Below are 12,062 nucleotides of genomic sequence, written 5' to 3'. Positions count from 1 at the left end.
CTCTCTAATAAATAAAATACTAAGAAAAAGAAAAAAATAACCCTCCTGGTCAGATTACAAGTATGTAATTATGATGTTCCTTAATTCAGGCTGCTCAGACCGCTGGAAACCCCTTGCAATTGTACATCTAATTCCTGAAAGAACTATGCTCAAGGTTGCCTCCAGACCACACGGAATGCTTGTTAATCACTCCACCCAAATGTGAATGTTGAAACCCTAACCCCTGGTGCGATAGTGTTTGGACAGACAGAACCTTAGAGGATGTATTACTCACCTTATTCATTGCTGTGACACAATAACAAGAAGCAACTTAAGGAAGGAAGGGTTTATGTTGTATAGCACATTCCTCCAAAATCAAAATACTCTCTCCTGGAAAAAAGGAGAAAGTCAAGCCTAGGAGACCTGAAGCTTTAAGTTCATACAGCTACTCACCAACGGTTTTTGGTTTCATTCCTGGGTCAGAGGGGTGGGGGAGTGTTGGTGAAGGAAGTTCCAGGAAGTCAACAAATCTAGGAAAGGGTTTTAGAACCCTACCTGCTTGGAAAGGAGACTCTCTAATTGAGCTGCCTGCAGGGTGGGCAGTGGGCTCCAGAGACTCAGTTTCTGCGAGTCTTCTCCCATGCTGGGCTGGGCTTTTGGGTGGTGCAGCTGCCTTCGAGTCATCCATTGCTCCTGTAAGCAACCCCTCACCCTGCTCTCTAAACAACCCCAATAAACTCATTGGGTTCACCCAAAGTGCTTCTGGTGTAACTGTCCTTGGGTCTGATGGCTGTGCCCTATCTGGGATGAAGACATATGTTTGGCCACCCTAAGGAAAAGGATGCCTGTGCAGTTTATTTCATCTTACAGCTTGGGGTGACAGTCCATTGCGGTGGAGAAGGCATGGTGGCCAGAACATGAAGTAGCTGGTCACACTCAGTCCAGGATCGGGAGGCAGATAGTGACGCAGGCTGCTGAGCAGCTCACTCCCCCGTTTTCATTCAGTCCAGGACCCCAGTCCATGGAATAGTCCTACCCACCTCGACAGTGGGTCTTTCTACCTCAATTAAGCTAATCTAGAAAACCCACCAGGTTTTTCCGAAGATTTGTTTACACAGTGACCCTAAATCCTGTTAAGGGCTGGAGAGATGGCTTAGCAGTCAAGGCGCTTGCCTGTGAAACCTAAGGACCCATGTTCCAGATCCCGCTTAAACCAGATGCACAAAGGTGAGGCAAACACAAGGTTGCACATGCCCACTAGGTGGCGCAAGCGTCTAGAATTCGATTGCACTGGCCGAGGCCCTGGCACACCAATTCTCTCGCCTGTACACACACGTGCTGTCTCTAAAATAAAAACAAATGAAATAGATTCTCTAAATCCTGTCAAGTTGACACTCAGAGGTTAAATGACAAGGAGTGATTAGGTCATCAGAAGAACATCATTAGTGTCCTATAGAAGGGACACCATAGAGCTACCTTCCTTCCTCCCTGACAGCCTCCAGTCTTTGTTCACCAGGATGCACGCGACTGTCTGCAAACCAGGAGGGTCTTCACCAGACACCAAAGCTGGTGACACACACGGATGAGGCACATCTCAGCCTCTACAACGGTGGGAAATAAATGCAGTTAGGCCTCCTACCTACATGTTTGTTGTAGCAGCCAGAGCTGACAGAGACCAGCACGGGGCGCATGGGGACCTGGGGCAGGAGATGAAGGAACCTGCCGAGACCCTAGCTGCTGTAATTAGATTGAGGCTCTTCCCGATTTCCGGAGCCGTTACCATGCAATTCCCATGGAATCGGTGAAACAACCAGAGTGTGACGGCGGAGGACAGAACTGCATGCTAAGTGGGTACCAGGTCATTCCGAAGATGAGGATTGAGTGAGTCCATATGCGTTAGACTAATTGAAGCTGAAAAGAACTTCTCACGCTGGACTTACTTAATAACATATGGTATAGGGTAAGAGACTCTATGAGGTTCCATTTCATCAGGATTTTTTTTTTTTTTTTAATTTTTCGAGGTAAAGTTTCAGTCTAGTCCAGGCTGACCTGAAATTTGCTACATAGTCTCAGGCTGGCCTTGAACTTACAGCAATCCTCCTACATCTGCCTCCTAAGTGCTGTAATCACAGGCAAGTGCCACCACGTCCTGCTCATCCAAAAATTTTAGTTGTTGCTCTTATTAAGGTTTTATGGGTATCTCTCAAAAACTCTTACACTTCTATATAACCTCTAAGGTTCTATAGCCTTAATTTTGACCTCATCTAGCAGTTTTCCTCGTCTGCCCTTCAGAGGATATTTTTTCAGGGAGAGAAACAACTTTTACATAGAAATTCTTTTTAATGGTGGGATAACCACATAGAGGAAGGATGTAGAGAAATTCTAAACTGTCACACTGCTTCCTCATCTGCCTACAAATGTACCACACTGACAGTGCCCTGAAAACATGGGGGATGTCTTGGCGACATGACCCCATCAATTTTACAGTACTGTGTTCTTGACGTTACTGACAGGTTTATTGCATTCTGACACACGGTCCTAACCTCGGCACTTCTGGGCAATGGAAGTAAAAAACAAAACAAAACAAAAAAAACAACCTGTACAAAGAAATTAAATACCCTCAGTGTCTGGGTCAAGCATTTCTTTTCTCTTTTTTTTTTTTTTAATTTATTTATTTGAGAGCGACAGACACGGAGAGAAAGACAGATAGAGGGAGAGAGAGAGAATGGGTGCGCCAGGGCTTCCAGCCTCTGCAAACGAACTCCAGACGCGTGCGCCCCCTTGTGCATCTGGCTAACGTGGGACCTGGGGAACCGAGCCTCGAACCGGGGTCCTTAGGCTTCACAGGCAAGCGCTTAACCGCTAAGCCATCTCTCCAGCCCTTTCTTTTCTCTTGTAAGAACAGCTGGAGAGGAAAGAAGATCTGACTCGATGTTGGTAGCCAGGAGGGCTCCAAACGGCCCAATAGCCATGGAGAACCAAATGGGAAAAACACTTGCTCCCTGACTGGTAACTGACTCAATATTTCCATTTTGTATGCAAGGCAATCAAGACACAGAGAGGATAATAAGAAAAAAGAAAGGACGGGAGAAGGGGGCTGGAGAAGAGGTGACCCACCTGCCCCAGCTGTTCTGTAACTCAGAGTTCCTACTGCCTCATCCTCCCTAGAAATGGGGTCACAGATGTGTGCCCCTGTGCACAGCTGTCTGAAGAGTGGTTTCAAAATCTACATGCCAAAGACACCTCAAGCTGGGCAAAAAATATTTGTAAGTCACTTATCTGATAACAGGTTTTAGTTCCAATCAACAAAGAACACATAAAAATAAATAACAAAAAAAAAAATCCAATTTAAAAATGGGCAAAAGAGCCAGGCATGGTGGTGCACACCTTTTATCCCAACACTTGGGAGGCAGAGAGATAGGAGGATCGCTGTGAGTTCAAGGCCACCCTGAGACTACATAGAGACTATGTAGTGAATTCCAGGTCAGCCTAAGATAGAGTGAGACCCTACCTCGAAGGTTGTCCTATGACCTCCACACATGCACCGTGACACATGCATGCCCACTGTGCTATTTTCAATGGGTGTCCCCCAATAGATTCAGGAGTTTATTAAAGCTATACTTTAGATCTCCAGCCTCCCGGCTGGAGGTGTCGTCACTGTGGGCTGATTCTGGGTTCCAGCCCTAAGGTGTTACTGGGGATGGATGTGAATCCCAGCCTCAGGTATGCAGAGAGCGACCTGAGTTCGGCCTGGGCTCCTGGAACACATGTGCTATGTATGGTTCTGCTGGCGACGGTCTTTCTGTCTGTGTGGGCCTGTGAAATGGGGCCGGCTGCTTCTGCCATTATGAAACATCCCTGGATCTGTAAACGTCAATAAATCCTGTTCCTCCCATAAATTGTGCCTGCTTTGGAAGTTCATCCCAGCAACGTGAAGCTCACTACGACCCCCAGACACACACACAAATTTTTCTTTTTTTCGAGGTAGGGTCTCACCCTAGCCCAGGCTGACCTGGAATGCACTCTTGTAGCCTCGGGCTAGCCTTGAACTCACAGCGATCCTCCTTGTCTCTGCCTCCAGAGTGCTGGGATTAAAGGTGTGCGCCACCACATCTGGCTCACACACAAAGTTTTTAAGAGGCAAAACAAAATGGTGGTATGTCAAAGGGCTACAAAAGCCAACAGGGAAGAGTTCCAAGTGACCAAAACTAGAGCAATTTGATGGACCAGATGATTCATGTAGTACTGGATTAGAGCCAAAGTACAAAATAAATATCCATGGGATATATTTTATAATCATGGAAAATGTTAATAAAAATAAAAATTAAAATAAAATAAAATAAAATAAATATCCATTTACAATGGTATGTGTTCGTACCGACACAAACAATTGAAGAAAGCCCAGGCCCCTTGCGGGAAAATTCCAAATGTCCATGTAGCTGCTCTGCCCCTGAGGAGATGGAACAGAACTCCCCACTTTTTGAGTATGGGCTGCACAGAATCACAGAGTGACTTCCTACCAAAGTGCACAGTCTAGAAGCAGAGACCACAAAAGGCCACTTTATAGTACAGAATTCAACTAACATTACCTCAAACAGGTGCCTGAGGTTACCAGCAACAGCGGTAAGACATGTCCCCCTTTTCCCTTATTTCTATGATCTTCTTTCCTGAAACTCCAAACTGCTCTAACCCCGGGGAAAATGTTAGAAAACCCCAACTGAGGGATTTTTATATAACATCCCTAATCATTACTTCTAAAAAGCCATCAAAGTCATAAAAACAAGAGCAAATTATGAGAAGCTGTGGCAGCTAAGAGGTCCCTAGGGAGACATGACTAAATATCATGGGGTATCCTACATGGGATCCTGAAATAGAAAAATGGACACTAGAGGAAGATGTATGGAATCCAGTAAAAAAGAAAGTTATTGAAAAATAAAAATACCTGCCTTCCTGAGCTTCACCTGAACATCTGAATTCAGCCAGTGGGGAAACTACACCACATATAGAAGCTACTAGACAAACCAGGTGACAGGCAAGTCTGTTTCTGAAGAATTTCTCCCATTTAACTAGTTTCTTGTTAGGCACCCAATTCAGTCATTCAGTCATGCACTGACACACGTTTACAGGGGGCCTGTCCTGTCCCAGGCAGCATGCAAGGTACTGTGAATTCAAACCTCAGCAAGCCCCTTTTTCCTGACAATGGGTCACAACCATTACTAGCTCAGAAAAAAAAATCAACCTAGTAAGTTACAACCAGCATTTTTTCTTTCTTACTGAGAGAATAAAAGCAATCAGAATACAACCAACATAATAAGCAGGAAATTACTTATTTGGAATATTTATTTTGTGTCTGTGTGTCCTAGGTAATGATATTGACAATGAATTTCTTGAGTCTGACTGTATGTCAGTACTGAGGAATTGAACCCAGGCAGGAAGGCTTTGCAAACAAGCATTTTTAACCGCTGAGGCATCTCCCAAGCCCTTAAAACACATTTTTTTTTGGCATAACTGTTTTAATGGGCTTACTTCAAGTTTATCAAACAGACTTATCTTGCCTTAAAAAAAATATATATATATATATATATATATATATATATATATATATATGGTCTACCTTTAAGAGAAAGTGAACTTAACTCAAGAATACATTATTAGAACTATACTTCCAATCTGCTTTACGCTATTAAATTTTCTGAGGTCACCTTTCCTGTGTACGTACATTTAATTAGTGCTTTCAAAATGAATTAGAAGTCATTATCTTCTTTAACTTGTTGACAAACTCTTGAGAATGCTGAGAAATCTCCAGATAACCGCTCTGTTTTCTCCTGGGAACAAACTTCAGAGCTTCTTCCCAGCTTCCGGCATTTTTCAGACACAACAAGGTTCAGATCATTTGTCTAAGGTGAGATTTTTGTTACCAATGGACCACTGTAAATATTTATCTAATGGTGGGCTGGAGAAATGGCTTAGCGGCTAAGCGCTTGCCTGTGAAGCCTAAGGACCCCGGTTTGAGGCTCGGTTCTCCAGGTCCCACATTAGCCAGATGCACAAGGGGGCGCACGCGTCTGGAGTTCGTTTGCAGAGGCTGGAAGCCCTGGCGCGCCCATTCGCTCTCTCTCCCTCTATCTGTCTTTCTCTCTGTGTCTGTCTCTCTCAAATAAATAAATAAATAAAATATATACTTATCTAATGGAAGGCATTCTGTTGCTAGATTTAGATGTTTTGCCTTTGCTAGAGATGTGCCTGGTTGCAAATCTTTATCAACAAATGATCCAATCACATAAATTTTATCATGCTTAAAAGTAGTCACAACATTGGGAGAATCTGCAGTTAAATATATAATCTTGTTCTTTGGAAATAAATCTACATGAGATTTTTCTGTTGCTGTTAAGAGCAATTTGTCCCATTTTTCTCCATAATGTTTAACCAATTCTGTATGGTACCTACTTTAAGACTGCAGAAATAGATATGGAAAGGATCAACATCTCTTGTGTTCCATCCTTCACATTCTAAAAGTTGAAGAATAGTATTGTTTAGTTCTTTGGGTTTCATGTACTTATTGTAAGCCATGTCAAAAAGCAGAGGTTGGGGCTGGAGAGATGGCTTAGAGGTTAAGCACTTGCCTGTGAAGCCTAAGGACTCCAGTTCAAGGCTCAACTCCCCAGGACCCACGTTAGCCAGATGCACAAGGGGGTGCAAGCATCTGGAGTTCGTTTGCAGTGGCTGGAAGCCCTGGCGTACCCATTCTCTCTGTCTACCTGCCTATTTCTGTATCTCTCTCTCTCTCTCTCTCAAATAAATAAATAAAAATAAAATATAAAAAAAAAGCAGAGGTTGTCCAAACTGCAAAGCCTGGGCATTCTTCCAGTTTATGGCAGTGTTCATTTGTCTGCCCCACAGTCGGAGGAAAAAAAAGTCTTGCTGCTTATCTCCTTCAGGGCTTTTGAGCAACCTGGCTCTCGTTGCTTCTTCCCTTGCCTCTGCTTTCACTTTCCTTTTTACCTGCTTAGCTTTTTTCAGTTTTTCCTTAGTATACAAATATTTTAAATATTTTTTTGGGGGATGATTTAGAAGCACGTTCTATAATAGTTTTGAGCTCTTCTTCAGTGATGTGTTCTGGTACTTTTTTGCCAAGCAGTCTCCACATCTCAATTCTCTGATGGCAGCCAGACTATCTTCATCCTGGTTTGAGACTGTTGAAACACCTCCTCCTTCAATGCTGGATTTCAATGTAGTTTTCCACCCATCCAACTCTAGCTCTCCAGGAGGGTATGCACTGGTCTTACTGGAATAGGACAAAGCAGGTATTCTGGGAGATATGTATCTTTGTAGAATCGTTGAATGCAAATTCCTTCTCTTCCTAGTAAGAGTAAATGGTGCCAACAGCCTGGCAAAAGGTCTCAAGAAAGTGACACTAAAACCCATTTGGAAGAAAACAGACATCTAATTAAACCCTAGAAGCTCACACATCCCTAGGCTTCCTGCACTTGAGGGCTTAGGCACGGCTCACAAAGCCGTCTTCTCGCCGCAGCACATTGGCATGGCCGGCGGCACCAGGAACCCCTGCTGAAGAGCACCCACATTTCCTTTTTTAAAATTTTGTCATTCTATTTTATGTATCTGAGAGAGAGAGGAAGAGAGAAGGAGGGAGATAGAGTGAGAGAATGGGCGTGCCAGGGCATTCAGCCACTGCAAAGGAACTCCAGGCTCATGCGCCACCTTGTGCACCTGGCTTACATGGGTCCTGGGGAGTCGAACCTGGGTCCTTTGGCTTTTCAGGCCTTAACCACTAAGCCATCTCTCCAGCCCTAAAATTCTTTTAAATTTTTATTTGTTGCAAGCAGAGAAGGAGAGAGACCGAATGGACACACTGGGGCTTCTTGCCACTGCAAACTAACTCCAGATGAATGTACCACTTTGTGCATCTGTCTTGATGTGGGTACTGGGAAATCAAACTAGGGCTGTCAGGCTTTGCAAGCAAACACCTTTAACCACCGAGCAATCTCTCCAGTCCTTAAAGTGCATTTCTTTTTTTCTTTTTTTTTTCAAGGTAGGGTCTCACTCTGGTCCAGGCTGACCTGGAATTAACTATGTAGTCTCAGGGTGGCCTTGAACTCTCAACAATCCTCCTACCTCTGCCTCCCGAGTGCTGGGATTAAAGGCGTGTGCCACCACACCCGGCTTAAAGTGCATTTCTTAATGCGGATTAAAGCCAAAATAGTTTGAAGAACTAAGGAGATGGTTCAGATGGTAAAAGTGTTTGCTCCACAAGCCTGCCTATGAGTTTAGATTTCCAGCACCCACAAAGGCAGATATAAGGTGACACATGAGTCTGTGATCCCAATATGTCTACAGGGATGGGAAGTGGTCAGAATCTTGAAGCTCAAGGGCCTATCTGGGCTTCTCAGCAGCAAGCATGCAGACAGACCCTGTCTAATAAAAGGTGGAAGAGGACCCACACCCCAAGTTTGTACTCTACCCCTCACATGTGCACTGTGGTGCACACACACACACACACACACACACACACACACACTACTTTTTTTAAAAAAGGTTGGAAAGCTACTGTAATTAATTATGGTCCTAGCCTCAAGGAGCTTTAATTTAGCGGGGGAAGTACAATCTTAGAGACTTTTCTTTTTACTTATTTATTATTATTAACAGCATATTTTATATGAATACTTCATGTGTTGGTACCTTTTTCCCTCCTCCCTGCCCCCATGCTGCTGGGGACCTCAGTGGGGTTGCAGGTGTTCCCCGTGGGGTTGTGGATGTGTGTTGTGGGAGCAGAAGTCAGGCATTTTCACGTTCGGTCTTAGCCAACAGGATGAGAAGCGATGCAGTCAGTTATTTTTGGAGTGGGGGGGGAAGGAATGCCTCTGGGTATGATGTCTCAACCTGTGGCTCTTACAATCTTTCTGGCCCCTCTTCCACAAAATTCCTGAGTTTTGGAGGGTGGGTTTTTTTAAATATTTTTTTTTATTTATTTATCTGAGACAGAGTCAGACAGAGGAAGAGAGGAGGAGGAGAAAGAGAGAGAGAGAGAGAATGGGCATGCCAAGGCATCTAGTCACTGAAAACGAACTCCAGCACATGCACCATCGTGTGCATCTGGCTTACGTGGGTCCTGAGGAGTTGAACCTAGGTCCTTTGGTTTTTCAGGCAAATGCCTTAACCACTAAGGCATCTCTCCAGCCTGGCGGGTGGGTTTTAAATCTACTTCAGTGATGAGCTTTTAGGAGCCTCTGGATCTCTGCTTTGGCAAGTGCTGAGTGTCCTCTGGTTCTGCTTAGAGACTTCAACTATTGGATGGTGAGACTCTGTTTAAGGATTATAAACACGTACAAAATGCACAAAGCACTCACAGCATAGGAGTTGAACCAAAAAGACAAGTGCAGAGCTGGAGAGATGGCTTAGCAGTTAAGGTCCTTGCCTGCGAAGCCTAAGGACCCATGTTCAACTCTCCAGATCCCACGTAAGCCAGATGCACAAAGGTGAGGCAAGTACAAGGTTACACATGCCCACTAGGTGGCATAAGCATCTGGAGTTTGATTGCGGTGCCTGAGGCTCTCAGGCACCAATTCATATTCTCTCTCTCTCTCTCTCTCTCTCTCTCTCTCTCTCTCTCTCTCTCTCACTCTCTTCCCCACCCCTCTCTCTCTTCATACATATAAAATAAAATTTTTAAAAAGCCAAGTGCAAACCAATCCTCACCCTGCTGGTCTCCAGCACCAGTGTCTTGGAAAGCATCTACACACACAGCAACGAAGGGTGAGATTGTACAGCTGTTGGATTTATGCAAACTTCAAAGTGCTCTTTTGAGATGAGGCTAGATACTTACAACAGTCTCCTTAGAGGGAAACACTTTGTTCTTTGGGAAACGCTTGTCACGCATTTTTTTAATCTCAACTTCTCCAGCCTTGGATAGGTGTGTGCAGACTCACATGCGGTCCAGACACTAGAGAAAGGTCTTGCTGACGTCCCAGCCACCCACAGTATCATTCATTTTAATAGAAGACTAACCAGCCACTCAAGGTAAGAAAATACAAAGAAACCAAAACTCCAGAATGCACAGAGTGGCCATGGTATTCATGACCTCACACTGCCTAACGCAACATACACAAGACCAGCATCAAGGGGGCGGGGAATAAAGACACCAAAATAGAAGAGAGACTTCTTGGAAAGAAGAGAGGGCTGGGGAGACGCCCCAGCAGTTTAAGACTCTTGCTTGCAAAGCCTACCGGCCTGGGTTCAATTCCCTAGTATCTACACAAACCAGATCCATCAAATAGAAAGAAGTGATCCAATGGATGAGGGGACATTTGGGGGAAAGAGAAGGAAGGGTAGTGGTAGGGGACTATGATCATGATATATTGTCTATATGTGTGGGAGTTGTCAAAAAGTTTTTTTTTTTTTTTTTTTGGAAAAACTCCAAAATACTCAGGATAGTCCCTTTGAAGTGTCTGTACCTCAAAGAATTCAAGCAGTGGCTCATCGGGTTCTTTGCAACTTTCTCTTATAATTTTATGCTATAACCAAAGCCAGGCTCCTTTGTGAAGTTAATTATTTAACTGCATACAGTTACTATATAAGCCATTAACTTTTCAAACATTTGTCTCTTTTCAGCACTCTATCTAAAATTAACTGCTGCCCTTAACAGTAAGTGTTTCAGAGTACGGGAGAACAAATCATATTGCATCTTTCAAATTTTTTTAAAGCCAGATCTCCGAAGTTTTCTGATAACAATCTTTTCAATGGGACGGGAGCTGCAAGGGTGACTACATTTGTCAAAGTTTGAGTATGTAGCATGTGGAGTTTGATTTGTGCTTTGTGACGGTGTGTAAACTAATTCAGTAGAGCCCACCGCAAAAAGCGACTCCCCAGTGCAACAGAGGGGAGGGAGGGAGGTTTTACAACCCATTAGAAGGGAAAATATAGAAGAGAGAAAAACTGGCTGTAACCTTCTAATATTTGGACACCATTGTAATCTGAGCTGTGCCATGGCTACAGTGAAATACATAACAGAGGAACGTCCATGTGATCCTAATGAATGGCCATGAAAGAAAAGAAGAAATTCTGGATGAACTGGCTTTAACTGTCAGGCAAGCAGCAGTGCTCTCCGCCTTACCCTGAGCTGCTCAGGGTGTGGAGAATTTCAAGTACCTTACAAGGGGATCCCATTCAAGCACACGCTATATGCATGCTAGAAAGGCACTAAGACCCGTGTTGTACTTTTCACTTATTTATAAAAAGACATGCTTGGGAGGGAATTATCATGGTTTGTTGTCTTTAAGTATAGAAGTTGTCAATAAAAAAGGATATTTAATTTTAAAAAAATGAAACGTGGAAAGAAATTGAGACACACCAGACATTGACATCTGGCCTCTACACCCATGTAGGTATATGTACATGTGCATCCACACACACATGTGTTCACATACATGGGAATATGCACATTACATACCACACACATAAAAAAAGAAAAATCTGGGCTGGAGAGATGGCTTAGCAGTTAAGGCATTTGCCTGTGAAGCCTAAGGACCCAGGTTCAATTACCCAGGTCCCACATTAGGCAGATGTACATCGTGGCACATGTATCTGGAGTTCGATTGCAGTGGCTACAGGCCTTGGCTCACCATTCTCTCTCTCATTCTCTCTCCCCCAGTATCTAATAAATGAATTAAATGATTAAAAAAAACTTAAAAAAAGAGAAATCAGGGCGGGACAGATGGCTTAACGGTTAAGGAACTTGCCTGCAAAGCCTAAGGACCCATGTTCAACTCTCCGGGTCCCACAAGGTCACACATGGACACAAGGTGGCACATGTCTGGAGTTCTATTTCAGTGTCTGGAGGCCCCAACATGCCAATTCTCATTCTCTCTCTCTCATTAAAAAAAAAAAAAATCAAAGACAAGAAAGAAAAAAAAATAAGTAACTGCATTTAAAACATATGAAGTAGACAAATAAATTTAATGTTAATTGGGCTGGAGAGATGGCTTAGCGGTTAAGCGCTTGCCTGTGAAGCCTAAGGACCCCAGTTCGAGGCTCCGTTCCCCAGGTCCCACGTTAGCCAGATGCACAAG

The 12,062-nt window shown here is 43.8% G+C and overlaps 1 pseudogene; it reads right to left on the bottom strand.

Moving 5' to 3' along the window:
• Positions 1–5,677: 5,677 nt before the first annotated feature.
• LOC101594616 lies at positions 5,678–7,404 on the bottom strand (annotated as a pseudogene).
• Between the last annotated feature and the right edge of the window lie 4,658 nt (positions 7,405–12,062).

The sequence above is a fragment of the Jaculus jaculus genome, chromosome 9, assembly GCF_020740685.1.
Source record: "Jaculus jaculus isolate mJacJac1 chromosome 9, mJacJac1.mat.Y.cur, whole genome shotgun sequence".
Lineage (NCBI taxonomy): Eukaryota > Metazoa > Chordata > Mammalia > Rodentia > Dipodidae > Jaculus > Jaculus jaculus.
This window is presented reverse-complemented; position numbering and strand designations above follow the sequence as displayed.